The sequence below is a fragment of the Schistocerca gregaria genome, chromosome X, assembly GCF_023897955.1.
Source record: "Schistocerca gregaria isolate iqSchGreg1 chromosome X, iqSchGreg1.2, whole genome shotgun sequence".
NCBI classification, from domain to species: domain Eukaryota; kingdom Metazoa; phylum Arthropoda; class Insecta; order Orthoptera; family Acrididae; genus Schistocerca; species Schistocerca gregaria.
This window is the reverse complement of record NC_064931.1, coordinates 642,475,495-642,498,263: the sequence shown is the minus strand read 5'-3', so window position 1 is coordinate 642,498,263 and position 22,769 is coordinate 642,475,495. Positions and strand designations below refer to the sequence as shown.

Below are 22,769 nucleotides of genomic sequence, written 5' to 3'. Positions count from 1 at the left end.
CTATTTCGCAACAATGAAAACAAGCTTTACTTCTTTGAACTTTCTCGATGGTCCCGGGAATAATACCTGGTAAGGATCCAATACGACGTAGAAATATTCCAGAAGACAAGCTTATTTTATGCGGTAGCTTGAGTACATTTGTTGCTTACTCCACACTATATGATTAGAAGTATCCGGAAACCTGGCTGAAAATGACTTACAAGTTCGTGCGCCCTACATCGGTAATGCTGCAATTCAATATGGTATTGGCCCACCCTTAGCCGTGACCACAGCTTCCACTCTCGCAGCCATACAATCAATCAGGTGCTGGGAGGTTTCTTGGGGAATGGCATCCCATTCTTCACAGAGTGCTGCACTGAGGAGAGGTATCGATGCTGGTAGGTGAGGCCTGGCACGAAGTCGGCGTTCTAAAACACCCCAAAGGTGTTCTATAGGATTCAGGTCAGGACTCTGTAAAGGCCAGTCCATTATAGGGATGTTATTACCGTGTATCCACTTCGCCACAGGCCTTGCATTATGAACAGGTGCTCGATCGTGCTGAAAGATGCAATCGCCGTCCCCGAATTTCTCTTCAACAGTGGGAAGCTAGAAGGTGCTTAAAACATCAACGTAGGCCTGTGCTTCGATAGTGCCACGAAAAACAACAAGGAGTGCAAGCCCCTCCCTGAAAAACATGACCACACCATAACATCACAGCCTCCGCATTTTACTTTTGGCACTACACACGCTGACAGATGACGTACACCGGGCATTCGCCATATCCACACCCTGCCATGGGATCGCCACATTGTGTACCGTGATTCGTCACTCCACACAACGTTTTTCCACTGTTCAATCGTCCAATATTTACGCTCCTTACACCAACCGAGGCGTCGTTTGGCATTTACCGGCTTATGAGCAGCCTCTCGACCATGAAATCTAAGTTTTCTCACCTCCAGCCTTAGTATCATAGTACTTTCTGTGGAACCTGATGCAGCTTGGAATTCCCTTTGTGATAGTCTGGATAGATTTCTGACTATTACACATAACGGCCCTCTTCAACTGTTGGCGGTGTCTGCCAGTCTACAGTCTGTACGTGTCCCTTCGAGTTTACACTTCACTATCACATCGGTAACAGTGGAACTAGGGATATTTAGGAGCGTGGAAACTCGCGTGCAGACGTATGACACACGTGACAATAACCTGACCACGTTCGAAGTCCTTTAGTTCCGCGGAGCGCCCCATTCTGCACTCTTACGATGTCTAAGCTGATATGGAGTACCTGGCAGTAGGTGGCAGTACAGTCCACCCAATATGAAAAAAATGTATGTTTTGGGGGGGTGTCCGGATACTTTTGATCATATAGTGTAAGTGTTTTACCAATAACGTCTTCGGTATGGCTTCCCCAAAACATTTTCTATGCGCCAATTTGCCAAGCACTAAATACTTAAACTATGTGACTATGCAAACAGTTTACAAACTCAGCTGTCTCGGAAAGGCTTACTCCTTTGGCTCGAAAGCCAGGGATCAAGCCCTTTTGAACGTCAGATAAATCGCTCCGTTTCTGCATTATGACAACGACAGCACTGTTTCTTCGCGTCTTCGCGTCACACTTTATATACTCTTCACTGCTAGTGCTGCCATCTGCCGTCTTTGTATGGTTATTGCACGTTGACGGTGCTCACATTGATGTGTATGGACTGTGTACATATCCTCCATTGGTATTCCCTATAGCTGATTTCACGTAATCGACCAATGTCATGATGTCATATGATTGTGTTGATTCCTGTGTGACAGGATCAGTCAGTTTACTGCCAATCCTGCAATCTGGTAGTACTTGATACAGGTCTGAGCGAACAGATACTGTTTACCATCCACAGCTGTACTACGTAATTCTAAATTAATTCGCAGAATGCGAATTCCTCGATATCTGTATTAGGGGTATATCTACTATCAAATATTGACACAAGAAGGTTTGAGTCGGTCTCGGGAGCGTGCATGATAGCCCAAGTGGGTAAGCCGATTGCTCACGATAAGAGGGAAATTCGGGTTTGAGTCCGGTCCGGCATAAATGGTTCAAATGGCTCTGAGCACTATGAGACTCAACTTCTGAGGTCATTAGTCCCCTAGATCTTAGAACTTGTCAAACCTAACTAACCTAAGGACATCACACACATCCATGCCCAAGGCAGGATTCGAACCTGCGACCGTAGCAGTCGCGCGGTTCCGGACTGAGCGCCTACAACCGCTAGACCGCCGCGGCCGGCCCGGCACAAATGTTCATGTCATTGTTGGGTAGTACATCTACACCTGATAAAGCTGATTTCAAGGAATTCACATTCGTCGAATTAATTTCGCATTGTCTTGTTCAGATTCGGATTGTCGCCAGTGACTGTTATTTCAGACATGCTTCAAAAAATGGTTCAAATGGCTCTGAGCACTATGGGACTCAACATCTGAGGTCACCAGTCCCCTAGAACTTAGAACTACTGAAACCTAACTAACCTAAGCACATCACACACATCCATGCCCGAGGCAGGATTCGAACCTGCGACCGTAGCAGTCGCGTGGTTCCAGACGGAAACGCCTAGAACCGCTCGACCACCGCGGCCGGCTTCAGACATGCAAACAAGTATTACAAGTCTACGTGGGTAACGACGATAATAGCATTGGTCTCGATCCCTCGTTGTCTCATTTTCCATGTTGCGGGAATCCAAGCAATGTTGCGAGCGTTAGGTGATAAATTCAGTGAATTAATTACTAACAAAGAGATAGAGGGACTGACCAGTACTTACCTCAGCTCAGTACAGCCGATAGAAACACAAAGCAACCGAAAATTTAAGTTCCTAGCTTTCGGAATAAATGTTCCTTCATCAGGGAGGAGAGAGGGGAAAGAAAGGGAAGAAGGGAAAGTGGATTTAGTTACTCACAACCCAGGTTATGAAGCAACAGGGAAAGGAAAACAGGGAGGGTAGCAAGAATGGAGGCATGGTTGTCAGAGGGAAGCCAAAGATATTCTACTGACTGAAGAAGAGAAAGTGTTTAGATGACCACTGAAGAAGAGAAAGTGTTTAGATGACCACTGAAGAAGAGAAAGTGTTTAGATGACCACTGAAGAAGAGAAAGTGTTTTGTTGCTTCATAACCTGGGTTGTGAGTAACTAAATCCACTTTCCCTTCTTCCCTTTCTTTCCCCTCTCTCCTCCCTGATGAAGGAACATTTATTCCGAAAGCTAGGAACTTAAATTTTCGGTTGTTTTTTGTGTTTCTATCGGCTGTACTGAGCTTAAGTACTGGCCAGGCCCTCTATCTCTTTGTTAGTAATTGTTTCACATCTTTATATAAGATTTTCCATTAATTAGTTAAATTCAGTGAATTGTGATATTTTTTTTCTCAGGTAGAACCTGCAGCCTGTTATTATATAGCAGGTATTACATTTTGTAATTTTATATGTTGTATCATACAAATTCCATTTTTGAGAATTTTACAAAATGATAAAACTAGAGGGAAAACAGAAAAATTACAAAAATTTATTTACAGTCTTGTTTAAATTTACTACTGTATAAAGATGTGTGACACGTGGAAGTTTGGGTTGGTCTGGGGAGTGTGCACGCATATTCGAAGTGTTGAAGGCGACAACTCTCTATAAGCTGGAAATTCGGATTCGAGTCCCGGTCTGGCAAAAATTTTCATATATTGTTGTTGGGTAGTAGATTTACACTTGATGCAGTTGATGGCAAGGAATTCGCATCAAGCGAATTAATTTCGAATAATCTGATTATACCTGTTTCAGTTATGTGTATTGCCTTGTATTTATCCACGTCTGAGCACAGATGACATAAAGAATACCTCGGTTGCTGTGTCCCAGCTATTAGAACATTAGACTCGCTTCCTGTTGGGACAGTGCTCAAATCCCCATCCTGCTATCCTGGTATGGGTTTTCCGCTGCTTCCCTAAATCAAATGGTTCAAATGGCTCTGAGCACTTTGGGACTCAACTGCTGTGGTCATTAGTCCCCTAGAACTTAGAACTACTTAAACCTAACTAACCTAGGGACATCACACACATCCATGCCCGAGGCAGGATTCCAACCTGCGACCGTAGCAGTCACACGGTTCCGGACTGCGCGCCTAGAACCGCGAGACCACCGAGGCCGGCGCTTCCCTAAATCGGTTAAGGCGAATGCGAGGACGGTTCCTGTGCAAAGAACAGAGCCAATTTAATTCCTCTTGCTTGGTCAATGCGAGCTTGTCCACAGTATCTAAAGACCCCCTCTTCAACGCCTGTACTAGCATATAAAAAAATTCCCCAAACGTCAGGAGGCGTTAAATTATAACCACTCTCCCTAAAAACTTCAGTTTCTGTGTTTCAAAATCGCAACTGTTCAGACCAGTTGGGCACCGACCAAAAAGTTGCGGTAGTAAATCCATCTATCGAAGCAAATATTGTGTGCTAGCGACATACACAGGAGCTTAAACTCAACTGGTATATGTTGTGCCTACAATATCTGATCAGTTGTATCCGGACACCTACTAGTGAACATGAATATTTGGTACTCATCCTCCGCCTTTACTGTGGCTTGTATTCTGCTGGATATTCGCCCTCCACCCTTATTGATATGCTTCGCAGCCAGGTACGACCCCTGCCTCAAAAATTTGTGTGTGTGAATTCATAAGGGACCAAACTGCTCAGGTCTTCGGTCCGTACACACTACTTAAACTAACTTAATTCTAAGGAGAACACTCACACCCATGCCCGAGGGAGGACTCGTACCTCCGGCGGCACGATTAGTGACATGGCTCCTCTAACCGCGCGGCCACTCCGCGCGGCGTCCCTGCCTCACTGTGGAGTTATTTGTCAATAAAAGAGTCATTGAACTTTTGACCACCCTATATTCTGCAGCAGCCACTGTGTGTTGAAACGCAAGCTGCACCGATACGTGGTGTGCACACATCGCTTCGTCAACGCGGTCATGTGCCCACGTTACACCAGGCATGTGCTAGCAGACCGCGATATTATTGCACTTGGCCTCCCGTGGCCGTTATCGTAAACAGGCAGTGACGTTAAAGTAAACAAATACAGTGCTGACGAAGAAAAGTGCATCGCGCTGTAAATGCTTTCAGGACAGTTGTGGATATATCAACTGTTTCCGCAGGTCCACGTGAAATATCATAATAAAAACTTATGATAAGCCTGCTGAAGCGTCATCACTCCCAGATGCAATAACATTGTGGTCGACTAATAGTCTTCCGCACACGCGTACTTAGCCGTGCGGGGTAGCCGCGCAGTCTAGGGCGTCTTGTCACGGTCCGTGCGGCTCCTCCCGTCGGAGATTCGAGTCCTCCCTCGGGCATGGATGTGTGTGTCGTCCTTAGTGTAAGTTAGTTTAAGTTAGATTAAGTAGTGTGTAAGATTAGGGACCGATGACCTCAACAGTTTGGTCCCATAGTACTTACCACAAAAAAAGGTTCAAATGGCTCTGAGCACTATGGGACTTAACATCTGAGGTCATCAGTCCCCTAGAACTCAGAACTACTTAAACCAAACTAACCTAAGGTTCAGTATCACACACATCCATGCCCGAGGCAGGATTCGAACCTGCGACCGTAGCGATCTCGCGGTTCCAGACTGAAGCGCCTAGAACCGCTCGGCCACTTCGGCAGGCACTTACCATAAATTTCCAATTTACACGCGTACTTAGCTCGTCGCTCAGACCATCAAAAGTCAGTTACACTCGACCATCAGCCTTCACGAGTCTCCCTTACGGACCGACCCCTGCCGCAGCTGCTTCCCGCCAAGGGGTCTTCTCGCCGCAGGAGCCCCGTGTGACGCTGGACTTCCCAGCCTAAGGGCACTCCTTCGTGGGATGCATCTAACGGTGCAAGAGGTACCGCCTCGTGGGACCATGTCGTTACGGCACCTTGCTGCTCATAACGCGTGGGACCGTGTCGTTGCTTATCCTCCCTGCTCCTCGCTACTTTCACGTTCATGGACATTCATTCTCAGAAGCTGTGCTTTGTTTAGCTCATGTGAACAAAACAAACAATTGTTATTGCAAGTGTGTATTTGAATACTAATGATATTAGTTGCATCGGGACCTCATCCGAAATCAGCGCCGAAGAGTGAAAAATGTGTGGCGGATCGGGACCCGAACCCGGCATCTCCTGCTTACTAGGCAGTTGCGTTAATTACTGCGCCATCCGGACACGGATTGTGGATTATCTCGGCTCACTCCCCGACCGACTCACATTCCCACCTATTGCCCGCTATCCGCAGTCTCTGTCCATGTCGTATATCAGCACTGAAGGTTGTTGAGTCTGTCCATCGAAGCGAATCAATTATATGAACACATGGTGTCTCTTCTTTCGGACATGTGTGAAAGAACAGGCACCAAGAGGAATTAGCTGCTGTGACACATATTATGTAAATTGGAGGTGGATGGGGGAGGAAAGGGGAGGGAAGGAACTAATGATATCAGCTGCATCGGGATGTTCTGCGAAAGCAGTGGCGAAGAGTTAAAATGTGTCCTGGACTGGGATTCGACGTGTCCGAAAGAATAGACACCACGCATTCATATAATATTTCAATACTGTCAATGATACCACTCGGCCAAGGACACTTGAATGGCGGCGAGTGACGTTGTTTTTCAGTGCTCATCGCTCGTCCGCCATACTTGAACTGGGACGAGGCTGTAGTTCGTCACGTATGTTTTAGTGTTTCTCGTGGTATATCAGTTCGCTTTCATGAAGCAGAGTTTCGTTCTTCCAGGTGATTCGTGTGGTTCCCAAATGGATTTTCGCGTGTGTTTTACTTCGTCTTGATGGGTCTGTGTACTCATGGTTATTGTGTTGTGACAGTCTGTATTCAGTGGCGTCAATCGTCATACGCAAATCCTACTACAGAGCAATTGAATCAGTCATTTCGAAAAGGCCATATGTCCATCCCCACCATATTTCCATTTTAGTTCTAAATCTGGTAGGAACTGAAGAAACGCACATTCCGTGTGAAAAGGCCATATCCCACTCATTCCTATATAGGTGATATTAAGAGTCGCATTTCACGTTCCTCGGGAAAGAACCATATATCCTGCGATTGGACTTCGCGCGGTCGCCACCTGTGAAATCAAGTGTTGACCACCGCTTGCGCTGCACGCCGACATCAATTTGTGTACACAATGACAGTGCCTCCTCAGAGGATTATGTTGTACTTCTGTTTATAGTGAGTGAAAGTGATAGTTTCAGTGACTGTGAGGGTGCAAAGAGAAGGAAGAAAGGTAGTTTGAGTAAATGTGATGGAAAAACAAGGCCAAAAGTGAGCTACGCTGTAAATGTCGTACCAACATGCAAAACCGCAAATCAGTGCAGGTGTAGCTACTGATGTTGAGCATAGAACATAATAGCTATACTTTCAGTGATAAATTACCGCCCTATTGCGCAGTTATCTTAGAAATCATATCTTAATTAACCCTGTAAAATGGGCTATTTGATCACAAGTTGGTGTTGGTGTTTTCAGGTACCCAAGAAATTATTTCGAGACTGTGACAGAGGAATAGCAAAAGCAGATATTGACAAATATGAGTAGTTTGGCTGATAAAGAGAGTATGGTTATTTGCAAGGTCTAATTGATGCGTATCCGGTAAGAAGAGAAAAGAAGTAAAGTACACTACTGGTCATTAAAATTGCTACACCAAGAAGAAATGCAGATGATAAACGGGTATTCATTGGACAAATATATTATACTAGAACTGACATGTTATTACATTTTCACGCAATATGGGTGCATAGACCCTGAGAAATCAGTACCCAGAACAACCACCTTTGGCCGTAATAACGGCCTTGGTACGCCTGGGCATTGAGTCAAACAGAGCTTGGATGACGTGTACAGGTACAGCTGCCCATACAGCTTCACACGATACCACAGTTAAAGAGTAGTGACTGGCGTATTGTGACGAGCCAGTTACTCGGCCACTATTGACTAGACGTTTTCAATTGGTGAGAGATCTGGAGAATGTGCTGGCCAGGGCAGCAGTCAAACATTTTCTGTATTCATAAAGGCCCGTACAGGACCTGCAACATGCGTTCGTGCATTATCCTGCTGACATGTAATGTTTCGCAGGGATCGAATGAAGGGTAGAGCCACGGGTCGTAACACATCTGAAAAGTAACGTCCACTGTTCAAAGTGCCGTCAATGCGAACAAGAGGTGACCGAGACGTGTAACCAATGGCACCCCAGACCATCACGCCGGGTGATACGCCAGTATGACGATGACGAATACACACTTCCAATGGGCGTTCACCGCGATGTCGCCAAACACGGATGCGACCATCATGATGCAGTAAACAGAACATGGATTCATCCGAAAAAATGATGTTTTGCCATTCGTGCACCCAGGTTCGACGTGTCTGTCTGTGATGCAGCGTCAAGGGTAACCGCAGCTGCGGTCTCCGAGCTGACAGTCCATGCTGCTGCAAACGTCGTCGAACTGTTCGTGCAGATGGTTGTTGTCTTGCAAACGTCCCCATCTATTGACTAATGGATCGAGACGTTGCTGCACAATCCGTTACAGCCATGCGGATAAGATGCCGGTCATCTCGACTGCTAGTGATACGACGCCGTTGGGATCCAGCACGACGTTCCTTGTTACCCTCTTGAACCCACCGATTCCATATTCTGCTAACAGTCATTGGATCTTGACCAACGCGAGCAGCAATGTCGCGAAACGATAAACCTCAATCGCGATAGGCTATAATCCGACCTTTGTCAAAGTCGGAAACGTGATAGTAAGCATTTCTCCTCCTTACACGAGGCATCACAACAACGTTTCATCTGGCAACGGCGGTCAATTGCTGTTTGTGTATTAGAAATCGGTTGGTAACTTTCCTCACGTCAGGACGTTGTAGGTTTCGCCACTGGCGCCAACCTTATGTGAATGCTCTGAAAAGCTCATCATTTGCAAATCACCGCGTCTTCTTCCTGTCGGTTAAATTTCGCGTCTGTAGCACGTCATCTTCGTGGTGTAGCAATTTTAATGGCCAGTAGTGTGTTACAAATCCTAAAGTGGCAAATTTTCAGTATCACGTGAGCAGTGTGGAAGAAGAAACCATGCTTGTAAATATGCGTTCTTGATTCTGCATGGCATAGGTGAGAATTTTCCCTGATTCCATTACTCGAACAACAAATGAAGAAAATATTTATCAACATAGCCGGATGTCAAATAAGTGCATGAGTTATTTAAGCAACAGTATCCTGATGTTAAAGCGAACTACAAATTTTATTTGAAATTCTTCAAGGAAAATTTTGATTGTGAATATAGGAAGCCGAAGATTGACACGTGCTCGACAAGTAACGAACTGAATCAAAAAATTAAATGCCCGCATTTGAATGACAATGCGAAAAGAGTGGCTACAGTAGAACTCAGTTCATAAAAACACAGCCAAATAATTTTACAAGAAAATTGATGCAATTAAGAAGCTTGTCCAGGAAAACAATACTGTAGGTGCATTACTATCGACTACATGCAGAACTTCCGACTGTAGGATATTCCAGTGCTGAAAGTGTTTTATTACAGACAATTGTGGGTTTTTGAATTGTCAACTTGTGGGATCATACGCCAGTGTTTTCCTCATACCATTAAGGGCAGGCTCGTAAAGGATCCAATGAAGTCTGCCCATTGCTAAACAAGTATTTTCAGGAAAATATTCCCTCAGATGTGAAAGACCTATATATCTTCTCAGATGGATGCTCTGGTCAAAATGCAAACTACACTGTGCTCAGATTTTTGTTAGCTGCAGCATCGCCTGGGAGACTTGAAAAGATTATTCATTATTTACCTAGCAGAGGATATTCACTCCTCCCTTGTGACAGGGCTTTTGCCACGGCAAAGGGACTTATTCACAATACATAGTGTACATTCCAGACTAAATCAACACACTAATACAAAGAGTAGGTTTCAATTTCTAAGTTCATCCAGTGCAAACTAGTGACATCATTGATTTTAAGGCATGGTGGACTAAACATTATAAAAAAATCTGTCTAGTCAAGGAAATCACTGACAAAAATTCCACGTGAAGAACAAGTGACTCTGCCGGCCGCGGTGGTCCCGCGGTTAAGGCACTCAGTCCGGAACCGCGAGACTGCTACGGTCGCAGGTTCAAATCCTGCCTCGGGCATGGATGTGTGTGATGTCCTTAAGTTAGTTAGGTTTAAGTAGTTCTAAGTTCTAGGGGACTGCTGACCACAGATGTTGAGTCCCAGAGTGCTCAGAGCCATTTGAACCATTTGAACAAGTGACTCTACAACGGTCGCAGTATGAATATTGTCCAAGTGAATGTGGTTTGTTGAAAGCATATCAGTGGATCGATGGGAAGATTTTTAGTTAGGGCAGCCTGTGGCGTCCACACCTGAACTACCAAACACTTCTTCATACAAAGAAAACTTCCAGTCAATATTAAAATAAATTAGGAAATTGATTCAGTAAATACCAGGCGATAAATTAGACTTCTACAAGGAACTTTGTAAACGGCTTACAAACGTCCTGAATGTGCATGAAGAAGGCTTTTAATGTTTAACAGATTTTCTGTTTTGTGCTCTTCTAAACTTAAAAGATTGTGTAATAAAAAGCATACCTACATATGCATCATGCTGCATTCTTTATTAATTACATTTTTATCTCTTATTTACTTGACATAGCTGCAGGGTATCAACAATTCGTAGAATGTTATACTTCATGAAAACAATTTCATTCGAAAAGGCTATATCTCTACATCGGTTGCTCCATCGCGACATAGGACATGTATTGTTGTGGCACACGATTTTATGGTCACATTAAGCTAAATATCCTACACTGTAGTCTAAGTACAAACGAAGACATTTCACTCTTTAGATTTGCATTCAAAACAGATTTTTCTTTCTTATGAAAATTTTACTTTGGTGGATGTATGGCCTTTTAGAAATGACTAATTCAACTGTGTCCAACACTGTACCGTATTAGGACTGTTAAAACATTACTATAGTGTGAACGTGTCGAGCTGGGTACAGGACAAGGACTGTTCTTTTCTTGGATTCAGTTACTGAATGTTGATTTGGTTGTCTAGAATCTGGTTGGCGTCCATTTTACAAATAGTGTCCAAGTTTCTTAGTAGCTGCAAGTTTGTAAAACTCGTTTTTAGTAGTCTTATTTTTTGCATAGTTTGGGTGGTCCGTTCGTGTGTTAATGCAGTAGGTCTTCTCTTAATTGATGCAGTTGGTCTGCATTGTTATCTGTGGTTATTTGGTGATTTTTTTTCATTTTTCTGTGACAGTTCAGGTTCCAGTTCACTGTCAGTGTATTTTCGTGTAATGTTTGAGTGTGTTTTGACTTGTCTCCTTCTCCAATCGTCGGAGCTGCCTTCAGTTACAGGATCAGAAAATTCAGAAACAGCTGTAGACCGTAGCTCAGCTCACTCAGCTTTTGACTACGAATCCCGTGCCTCGGGGAGCCACTTCTGAATCTGCGCCCAATTTTCGGATGTTTGACGCCCAGAAAGAGGACTGGGCCATATACCGTCAACAGTTGAAGATGCACTTTATAGCATACGGCATACAAGGTACGCAGCACAGTGCTTACTTTACTGTAAGTACGGGCACAGAAATCTTTTGTTGTGTCGTTAGTTTTTCCCAGACTCTCGTACGCAAGATATTGACTCCTTAATGGACCGACTAGATGTGTATGTTTGTAGTGACAGTCGCATTCCGGGAGCGCCGAGCGCGTACGTCCATCTGGGTTAATGACGGACAATCTTCCCCGCAGTTTTAAAGTGAGTGTGATCATGAAGAGTGTCCAGACGGGACGACCAAGAATTTTGTGTGTGGCAAGGTTATCTGCAATGTTGTCGTGCCATGCGGCACTCGGTTTCTTGTCCACGGAGTTCTACGGCGAAAGCCCCTTTGCTGTCGGCCCTGCCCTGCCCCAGCTCTTGCAAGTGACGCCATTGTTGGACACCGGCCCTGTAGTCGCCGCCGACAGGCCACTTGCCAATGCCCCTTCGCCGCCCCCGCCGCCGCCGCCGTTCTGCCTCCTCCACGGCCGTCTCTGCAACCGTCCCCCTTTCATCCCCCACCCCCCCAACCACCAAACCCTGCTGCCGGTCACATTGTCCGTGCTGGCGCCGCCGATCCCTCCGTGTTTTCTTCGAACTGTGGGTTGTGCCTTCGTGGGAATTTCGCCCTAAGCCCTGCCTAGGCTCGGCTTTCCGCGTCGTCGCCTGTGGCGGCATGTTACCGTTCCCCTAAACCGATATGGCGTGCCTCTCTGGATGGGATCGTATTATTGTGTTGTTTAGATTTGCGCTGATATTTTGGAAGCTGTTGTGAAATAGTTATATGGTTTTCATATTCTTGTGTATTACACTATTGGCCATTAAAATTGCTACACCAACAAGAAGTGCAGATGATAAACGGGTGTTCATTGGACAGCTATAATATGCCAGAACTGACATGTGGTTACATTTTCACGCAATTTGGGTGCATAGATCCCGAGAACTCAGTGCCCATAACAACCACCACTGGCCGTAATAACGACCTTGATACGCCTGGGCATTGAGTCAAACAGACCTTGGATGGCGTGTACAGGTACAGCTCCCTAGGAAAATTCAACACGATACCACAGTTCATCAAGAGTAGTGACTGGCATATTGTCACGAGCCAGTTGCTCGGCCACCATTGATCAGACTTTTTCAGTTGGTGAGAGATCTGGAGAAAGTGCTGGCCAGGGCAGCAATCGAACATTTTCTGTATCCATAAAGGCCCGTACAGGACTTGCAACATGCGGTCGTGCATTATCCCGCTGAAATGTAAAGTTTCGCAGGGATCGAATGAAGGGTCGAGCCACGGGTCGTAACACATCTTAAATGTAACGCCCAGTGTTCAAAGTGCCGTCAGTGCGAAAAGAGGTGACCGAGAAGTGTAACCAATGGCACCCCATACCATCACACCGGGTGATACGCCAGTATGGCGATGACGAATACACGTTTCTAATGTGCGTTCACCGCCATGTCGCCAAACAAGGATGCGACCATCATGATGCTGTAAACAGAACCTCGATTCATCCGAAAAAATGAGGTTTTGCCATTCGTGCAGCCAGGTTCGTCGATGAGTACACCATTGCAGGCGCTCCTGTCTGTGATGCAGCGTCAAGGGTAACCGCAGCCATTGTCTCCGAGCTGATAGTCCACGCTGCTGCAAACGCCGTCGAACTGTTCGTGCACATGGTTGTTTTCTTACAAAGTCCCCGTCTGTTGACTCAGGGATCGAGACGTGGCTGCACGATCCGTTACAGCCATGCGGATAAGATGCCTGTCATCTCAACTGAGAGTGATACGAGGCCGTTGGGCTCCAACACGGCTTTCCGTATCACACTCCCCAACCCACCGATTCCATATTCTGCTAACAGTCATTGGATCTCGACCACCGCGAGCAGCAATGTCTCGATACGATAAACCGCAATTGCGACAGGGTACAATCCGACCTTTATCAAAGTCGGAAACGTGATGATACGCATTTCTCCTCCTTAAACGAGGCATCACAACAACGTTTCACCAGGCAACGCCGGTCAACTGCTATTTGTGTATGAGAAATCGGATGGAAACTTTCCTCATGTCAGCACGTTGTAGGTGTTGCCACCGGCGCCAACCTTGTGTTAATGCTCTGAAAAGCTGATCATTTGCATACCACAGCATCGTCTTCCTGTCGGTTAAATTTCGCGGCTGTAGCACGTCATCTTCGTGGTGTAGCAATTTTTAAGGCCAGTAGTGTAGATGGCAGTTGTTATGTAACCCATGTTCCGCCGTCTTCTTACTTTTGTCATCTATCCTTTTTCAATGGTAGATGTAATTCAGAGGTTATTTTTATGTATATTGATTTGTGTATGTCCGTTTCTTGTGGAATGCAATATTGTGTTACACAACTCAGTAACTTGTTGGTAACTTATCAGACGCATCTTTGCACACTGGATGATTGTACTGTTGTTTCGTTCCTTCTATGCTACGCTTCTCTAAGAAGGTTCAGCAGTCCTTTCTTCAGGATGTGAGGGGTGTGACATATGCAGCGCTGCACCCCCGCATATTCTGCTCCCGTAATTCTAGATATGCTTCGCTGGCCAGGTACAGCCCATGTCTCACCTTGACGCTGTTTGCAAATAGAAGATTCAGTAAGCCGTTTACCGCTAAGCGGTACAAAGGAATGCAGTTGCAGGCCCCTCTCCGTGTCCACTCAGTCACGTGTTCACGGGACACCGCTCAGGTAGTCTTCTGTGGATTCCTGCTTAGCTCGGTGCTCCATCCATCGAGAGCTAGTTACGCTCCAGACTCCGACCGACCATCAGCAACCACGAATCTCCATTACAGACCCAAGACCTGCCGCCCACCAACCTGTCTTCTCACTCTCGCCACAAGCCTTGTACGACTGCTGACTTCCGTCAGCCGTTCCCGAGGGCACTGCTGCGGAGTATACTACTGGCCATTAAAATTTCTACGCCACGAAGATGACGTGCTACAGACGCGAAATTCAACCCACAGGAAGAAGATGCTGTGATATGCAAATGATTAGCTTTTCAGAGCATTCACACAAGATTGGCGCCGTTGGTGACACGTTCAACGTGCTGACATGAGGAAAGTTTCCAGCCGATTTCTCATACACAAACACCAGTTGACCGGCCTTGCCTGGTGAAACGTTGTTGTGATGCCTCGTGTAACGAGGAGAAATGCGTAACATCACGTTTCCGACTTTGATAAAGGTCGGATTGTAGCCTATGGCGATTGCGGTTTATTGTATCGCGACATTGCTGCTCGCGTTGGTCGAGATCCAATGACTGTTAGCAGAATTTGGAATCGGTGGGTTGAGGAGGGTAATACGGAACGCCGTGCTGGATACCAACGGCCTCGTATCACTAGCAGTCGAGATGACAGGCATCTTATCCGCATGGCTGTAACGGATCGTGCAGCCACGTCTCGATCCCTGAGTCAACAGATGTGGACGTTTGCAAGACAACAACCATATGCACGAACAGTTCGACGACGTCTGCAGCAGCGTGGACTATCGCTCGGAGACCGTGGCTTCGGTTACCCTTGACGCTGCATCAGAGACAGGAGCGCCTGCGATGGTGTACTCAACGACGAACCTGGGTATACGAATCGCAAAACGTCATTTTTTCGGATGATTCAGGTTCTGTTTACAGCATCATGATGGTCGCATCCGTGTTTGGCGACATCGCAATGAACGCACATTGGAAGCGTGTATTCGTCATCGCCATACTGGCGTATCACCCGGCGTGATGGTATGGGGTGCCATTGGTTACACGTCTCCGTCACCTCCTGCTCGTATTGACGGCACTTTGAACAGTGGACGCTACATTTCAGATGTGTTACGACCCGTGGCTCTACGCTTCATTCGAACCCTGCGAAACATTACATTTCAGCGGGATAATGCACGACCGCATGTTGCAGGTCCTGTTCGGGCCTTTCTGGATACAGAAAGTGTTCGACTGCTGCCCTGTCCAGCACATTCTCCAGATCTCTCACCAATTGAAAACGGCTGGTCAATGGTGGCCGAGCAACTGTCTCCTCACAATAGGCCAGTTCACTACTCTTGGTGAACTGTGGTATCATGTTGAATTTGCATGGGCATATGTAGCTGTACACGCCATGCAAGCTCTGTTTGACACAATGAACAAGCGTATCAAGGCCGTTATTACAGCCAGAGGTCGTTGTTCAAATGTGTGTGAAATCTTATGGGACTTAACTGCTAAGGTCATCAGTCCCTAAGCTTACAGACTACTTGCCTTAAATTATCCTAAGGACAAACAAGCACACCCATGCCCGAGGGAGGAATCGAACCTCCGCCGGGACTAGCCGCACAATTCGTAGCTGCGGCGCCTGAGACCGCTCGGCTAATCCCGCGCGGCCGATGTGGTTGTTCTGGGTACTGATTTATCAGGATCTATGCAGCCAAATTGCTTGAAAATGTAATCATATGTCAGTTCTAGTATAATATATTTGTCCAATGAATGCCCGTTTATCATCTGCGTTTCTTCTTGGTGTAGCAATTTTAATGGCCAGTAGTGTATATGCATGTGACTGCCCACGAGCCACCGCCTCATGGAACACTGTCGTTACGGCACCTTGCAACTCAGCAACGGCTGCCCAAGTTTAGTTCAAGTGTATATCTCAGTACTGTCAGTTGCGCCTCATGGCCGTGGATGCTTCACTTTCAGTGAGTTTTCTGAATGTCTGTGGAGGAATGCCAGTCCATTCTTGCTCAAGAGCCGAAACCAGAGAAGACGTGATTCTGGACGCATGACCATGTGGCGAAGTCGACGTTCTAACTCATCCCAAACGTGTTCTATTGATTTCAGGTCGGGATTCTCGGCAGGCCAGTCCATTTCAGAAATGTTGTTCACAAACAATTTCCTCTCAGTTCCTGCGTTATCACACGGTTCGTGCATTGCCATGCTGATAGCTGATGCAAACAATCATCACATCCAACTGTTCCTCTGCTATACGCATTAGACAGTGCTGTAAAATGCGTTCATATCTTTCCGAAATTAGCGTTTTCTTAAGCGCACATGAAGAACAACCATATACCACAGCACAACCTCTTTCATTCTCCACTCTTGACAACACACATGACGACAGGTAACGTTTCCCATGAATTCGGCAAACCCAAACCCCTCCATCGGACTGCTATAGAGTATAGCGTAGTTCATAATTTCAAATCACTAGTTTCCATTCACTGGAAAATGAAATGAGCGTTTGGTGTCTTTCGCAGGGAGGCCCCTTAGGGGGCAGGTCCGGCCGCCTTGGTGCAGGTCTTATTACATTCGACGCCACATTGGGCGACCTGCGCGCCGAACTGGGATGAAATGATGAAGAAGACAACACAAGACGCAGTCCCTGAGCGGGGAAAATCCTCAACCGAACCGGGAATCGAACCCGGGCCCCTGAGGGCGGTAGTCCGTCACGCTGATCATTCAGCTACCGGGGCAGATCTTCTTTCACTGACCAGTTGTGTCGATACTTACACGACCTCAAGCATCGCTTAGCCTTACCGATTGAGATCTCTGGCTTATGAGGAGCTGCTCTATCATTGTAACACATTCTTTTTAATTCGCTACGCACTGTCAATGTGCTAGTTGGACTGCTGGTAGCACTATGGAACTTACAAGTGATTCCTACCTCAGGTTTCATGCGATGTTTACAACCACTCCTCTGCAGTGCTCGACAGTACCTGTCTGTCAGTCTCGATTTCTGGTCTCTAGTCACACGACGAGACCCATACAACGGGCTTAAAGTGAATTTGCTACAGCTTATTTAATAGAAGTGACAAAACCTTACGGTTATGCATCAAGTTTTATAAAGTTGACTTAGGACATGGCCTGTTTTAGGCAAACATTTAAATAATATATTATGTTCTGAAGAAGACGTTATTACTAGCGTTGAAACCTAGGTAAACGATAAAGTTAACCTGCAACTGTAGGCTGTATATTCTTATATCAACAATATCAGTTGCTGTCGCTGCATAAAAATGTTGAAAATTATGAGTTTTCTATATGACTTAAACTTTTAACAATAATATATGTATACACTGAGATCAACACTGTGTTTCAATCTAACAGCCTGAATCATAATCCACATCCTTTGCTTGTATTGAATATGAAAATGAGTAGTAAAGTAAAGTTACCAACCAAATGAAATACCGTAAAGAAAATGAAGCCTCTATGCAATATATATGTGCAGTTCATGGTTTGAAATCAATTTTGGTATAACTAAAGTTATCAGAGGAAAGTTATTTCAAATAACTGATTATATGCCATTGTACAACTGGCATTATTCAAATCAAGATATAATTTCATTGAATATACATCAGGGCCAAAAGGTAATTTTGCAGTACCATCTTAATGCCATTGCACAAACGGCATTATTCTCTAAAACTTGATTGCTGAGTCAAATAGATGTTTCATTACTGGCAAAATTGAGGAGTGCACGAAACAAGTTTGCAGACGCAGTCAAATGCAGGTTTGTTGAATAATTACTTTGGGGACAACTTTTATCTTTAATACTTTCACTAATTAAAAAGGAAACAATTTTAGTTAGGTACTTTCACTTTAAAGATAATTTTGGACATGATACTTTGAATATGTAAAGCTTAGATATAGTATCTGCTTCGTATACTATATTTTAAAAACACTTCTGACAGCTTGTTAAAACCCGTGACAAATTATACGCTGACGGAAAAAAAATCTCATCATCAAGAAAGAGTTGTTCGACATAAACGAAAGTTGGTAGGCGTGTTTCTACATTTGAAAGTTTATGTCTATTCAGATTTCTCGGCAGTCGCATAATAGTGGCGCTAGTAGCGCCGCTATGAGAATGCAAATCAATTTTGCTTTAAATACGCGCTGTAACGATCGTGAGCGTTACTTACCTTTGAGACTGGACATGGTGAGTTCATGTTAGTCAAGAATACTTTTAAGGCGACAAAGATGCCATTACCAACGGGTTCGTGTAACAAGGCTACGAGAAATTGAATGTTGGTTCTGCGGTACTGCTTAAGGCTTGGCAGGAATGCAGCCACTCTACAAGGTTGCTGGCAATGGTGGTCACGAGAATGTACAGTCGCAAGAAGACCGGGCTCCAGACCGTGACTGTGGCACTATCGAGAGGGAGGAGGGGGGTTGCGGTTGTTTTGGGGAAGGAGACCAGACAGCGAGGTCATCGGTCTCATCGGATTAGGGAAGGACGGGGAAGGAAGTCGGCCGTGTGTGAGTTAGGAGAAGGCCAGTTGAGCGCCTGCAACCAACCTGTCTGTGTGCTCGACACACTGGACACAGCCTGGCGCTATGATCTAGGGTCATTTTGTATGACTGCAGCACTCTCGTGGTTATCCCACGCACTCTGATTGCAAACTTGTATATCATTCTGGTGATTCGACCTGTTACACTGTTATTCATGAACAGCATTCGAGTGGGGTTAGGCTCGCCCACATACAACTGTACTACCCTATCGTGTTATACAGTGTGTCGACGTGTTACCTTGGCCTGCTCGACCACCAGATCTGTGTCCAGTCGAGCACATATGGGACATCATGGAACGACAACTCCAGAGTAATCCACAGACAGCATTAACCGTCCTTATTTGACGGACCTGTTGTAACAGGCATGGAACTCTATCCCACAAACTGACATCCGGCACCTGTACAACGCAATGCATGCACTTTTGCATGCTTGCGTCCAACATTCTGGCCGTTTCACTGGTTATTAATGTACCTGCATTTCACATTTGCAATGGCTTTTCTCGTGCTTACATTAACCTGTGGTCTTGAAATATTAATCACTTATATGTCTTATGTACACAGCCCGCATCTCGTGGTCGTGCGGTAGCGTTCTCGCTTCCCACGCCCGGGTTCCCGAGTTCGATTCCCGGCGGGGTAAGGGATTTTCTCTGCCTCGTGATGGCTGGGTGTTGTGTGATGTCCTTAGGTTAGTTAGGTTTAAGTAGTTCTAAGTTCTAGGGGACTGATGACCATAGATGTTAAGTCCCATAGTGCTAAGAGCCATTTGAACCATCTTATGTAGACAAGTGTATTCCCAAAATGTTCATTACTCTACATTAAGTGTTGTTTGGTGTTGCGATTTTTTCCCATCGGTGTATTTGAGGAAAGAAAACAAAAATAAGAATTCCTTAACGATAGGATGACTTAGCTGATACGTGAATACGTCTGATAAATAAAGTACTTTACCTCTAGGCTAACCTACAAATCCTACACTGTACACGACTTTCGGTAGGGTTCTCAATGAAGACAGGCCGAAGTAGCAACACTCTGATCGTAAAATGCCAAATACTTAGGTAGAGCTGGCGCTCGATGTACTTTCCTTCATTGCTACATCTCGGTAAGACATAGGTTGCGCAGATAGATAAGATAATTCTCGCAGAATGTTATTAATGCTGGCATGTTTAAGATTTGCCCATGTCTTTGGTTCAAGAGGGTACTTTCACTCCACTCCACAAATTTCCAAAGGTATTAACTACAGAGGGGGGAGGAAGAGAAAAAGAAGTAGCCAGAATTCAGCAGAATCCATCTTGCATCGCTTTTGAACACACGCACCAGGTAGGGATGGTAAAGGCATAGTCGATAGTAGCCTCCTCCCCCCATCCGTCCACCCCACCCCACCCCAGATACACGTCTTATTACAGCTATGCCGAGCGAGGTAGCGCTGAAACACTGGACTTGTATGCAGGAGGGCAGCGGTTTAAAAAAAGTCTACTTCCAGTTGTCCAGATTTAGGGAGTTAGGATTTCCCTAAACCGCTTAAGGCGAATGCCGAGATAGTTGCTCTGGAAGGGCATGGCTCATTTCCATCCCCGTTCTTCTCCAAGTAGAATTTTTTCTCCGTCTCTAGAGACCTCGTTGTCGAGGTGACATTAAACCCTATACTTTTTATATGCTGTAGCTTATATCAAAGCACTAAACGTTCAAGACCCCTGGATATCTAGCTCTGTTTATCTGGGATATTAGTGTTCAAAGTCTTAACAGTGAGTTTCAGTACGGAGATGTGTGAACCAAAACTCTCGTCTTTTCGAATTGTATTTTATGCCCGTTTTCTATGCAATGTTCAACTCTGTGCGACTTCTTAAGTACCCTTTGTTTAATATGTCGTGAATGCCTTGCACAACGTTCAGCAACAGTCCAAATAGTTTGACCTACGTTAACGGTACCACATTCACAGGTGACACCATGAATGCCAGGAACACGAAACCTTTGCGCTCCGTCTCTAATGACCTCGTTGTCGACGGGACGTTAAACACTAACCACCACCACCAACACGAAACCTATGTTGGAACACTGGTCTCAGTCCATTTCCCAACACACGTCCAATCTTGCTACTAGTTGCTCGATAGTGTGGAAGGAATGCAGCCGGGTTGGTCTCTTCCGTCGATTATCTTGTCGTCTTTAACTGGTGGCACCTGAAATCTTTTGCCATTTTTCCCTTACTGTAACCATTTTCTCTGAACACGCGCTTCAAATGCTGAAATACATGGCTGGGCACTTCGCACACGTCACCTTTGTGAAGCTTTCCGCTGACAGAAATTGGTGTTAGCGCACTTTAATGAGCTGCAGGAAGGACAGACTGTAATAGGAATGTCGAGATAAGGTTTTAGCTGCTTCCTGTTGAACAAAGCATCGGGTGGTGGCAGCCCTCTGACCTTTGATACCTGCGGAATTCCTATCACCGCTCTCTCCCAAGTAGCTATTTCCTATTCGTGCGTGAACCAACGTGTCCAAATACACAGACGAAAGTTTCCAGCCCTCCTCAGAGTACTGAATTCCTATTGGCTAATGCTGAAGCAGTGAAGGAGTATAAAGCCTAACCCCTCCACTCTTGTCATTGTGCTATCGTTCAGTTTCCGTTAGGCATATCGTCGCTTTGCCTGTACCAGTGTAGTTTGCTTGCTAGATGAAACGTTTTTCAAGCAGCAGCAGTACCAGTTGCAATACCAAACACCTGAGACAAGAAGAATTACCAGGTAAGTGCAAGTTTGATTTCATAGCATGAGATCAGGCTCCGTAGTGCATATTTACGTAAAAACAGTTTCTTAGTATCAAAGCACACTGTGCTCAGATTTCGATATAGTAGCATTTGCTCAGATTTAGGTTTCATAGCATGGGATCGGATTTCATGGCGTATATTTTCGTAAAAAAGTTTCGCAGGTTCAAATGACTGTGTATTCAGACTTCGAAGTATATTTTCGCAAGAAAAATGTCGTATCAAATCGTACTGTTTGTTCAGATTTCCTGGTTTCATAGCGTTCAGAATTCATAGCATTTGTTTGAATTTCTGTGTTAGTTGTTTTTATTATTGTTTCATCATATGTTCACCAATTCATGGATGAGTTGGAGGCGGCAGTGACGTAGCAGCAGCAGAAGAATCAACATCGTATATATTTATTATTCTTTGTATACGTAATATGCTGCTTATATTTAGTGGTCAGTGAGATTTTGGTATTGTACATGACTTCGGGGATCAAAATCGATAACTATAACTTTTTCACTAACAGTTTCGTAGTAGTAGTAAAACTGAATGCATGTCGTCTTATCGTTTTAGTATATGTCCAGCGGATAATTGATAACCTGGCTGTTGAAAGCAAGCAACTGCAGCAGCAGCAGCAGTAGCTTTGTCAGTAGTACGAGTTTATATTCACTATATTTTACTTCTTTATAATACTGTGTATACATAATATGTTGCTGGTAGACAAAAATTTAATCATGTAGGTAAAATGTTGAATATTGTGTGTTGTTGTTGTAGATGATTTTGAGGAGTAGGAGCAGGGAGCGACAGAGGTTGTGATGCCATCTGCATCACAGCTATAATGTGAGTACGTATTCATTCCTCAAATTTTTTATAAGTTTAGTGTAGGTACTTCTTTTATTAAATAAATATGCTGCTGTTGTAGGTGATTTTGGAGAAGGCTCGGTTGATTGATACATGGTGGTTCAGGCGACGAAATGCTTGAGTGGATGGAGGAGATGGAGAGGGAGCTGCGTTGCCTTGTGGAGATGCCGGATGACCTGAGGGATATGAACGGAGCCAGAACAATGTAGGTAATTTGTACATGTACTAACTCTGCTTACAAATAACCATTGTTCTTTTTTCGCTTGCAGAATCAGGCGATGTCTGGAATGATGTACTTATTTCTAGTTTTTATTTCTCTACTGCCCCACCATCCATGCAATATGCAGTAGCGTGGGTAACAGCGGCG

At 45.0% G+C, this 22,769-nt stretch overlaps 1 protein-coding gene and 1 long non-coding RNA gene across 3 annotated transcripts in view; one reads left to right on the top strand and one right to left on the bottom strand.

The window, feature by feature from the left end:
- Positions 1-22,769, top strand: part of LOC126298669 (uncharacterized) — a 123,606-nt gene that overhangs the window by 48,883 nt on the left and 51,954 nt on the right. For both annotated transcript variants that reach the window (XR_007552640.1, XR_007552641.1), the window contains exons 2-3: positions 22,316-22,381; positions 22,464-22,607. This is a non-coding gene — a long non-coding RNA (uncharacterized LOC126298669). The remainder of the gene's footprint in view (positions 1-22,315; positions 22,382-22,463; positions 22,608-22,769) is intronic.
- Positions 1-22,769, bottom strand: part of LOC126298667 (endothelin-converting enzyme homolog) — a 368,726-nt gene that overhangs the window by 300,143 nt on the left and 45,814 nt on the right. The window lies entirely within an intron of this gene.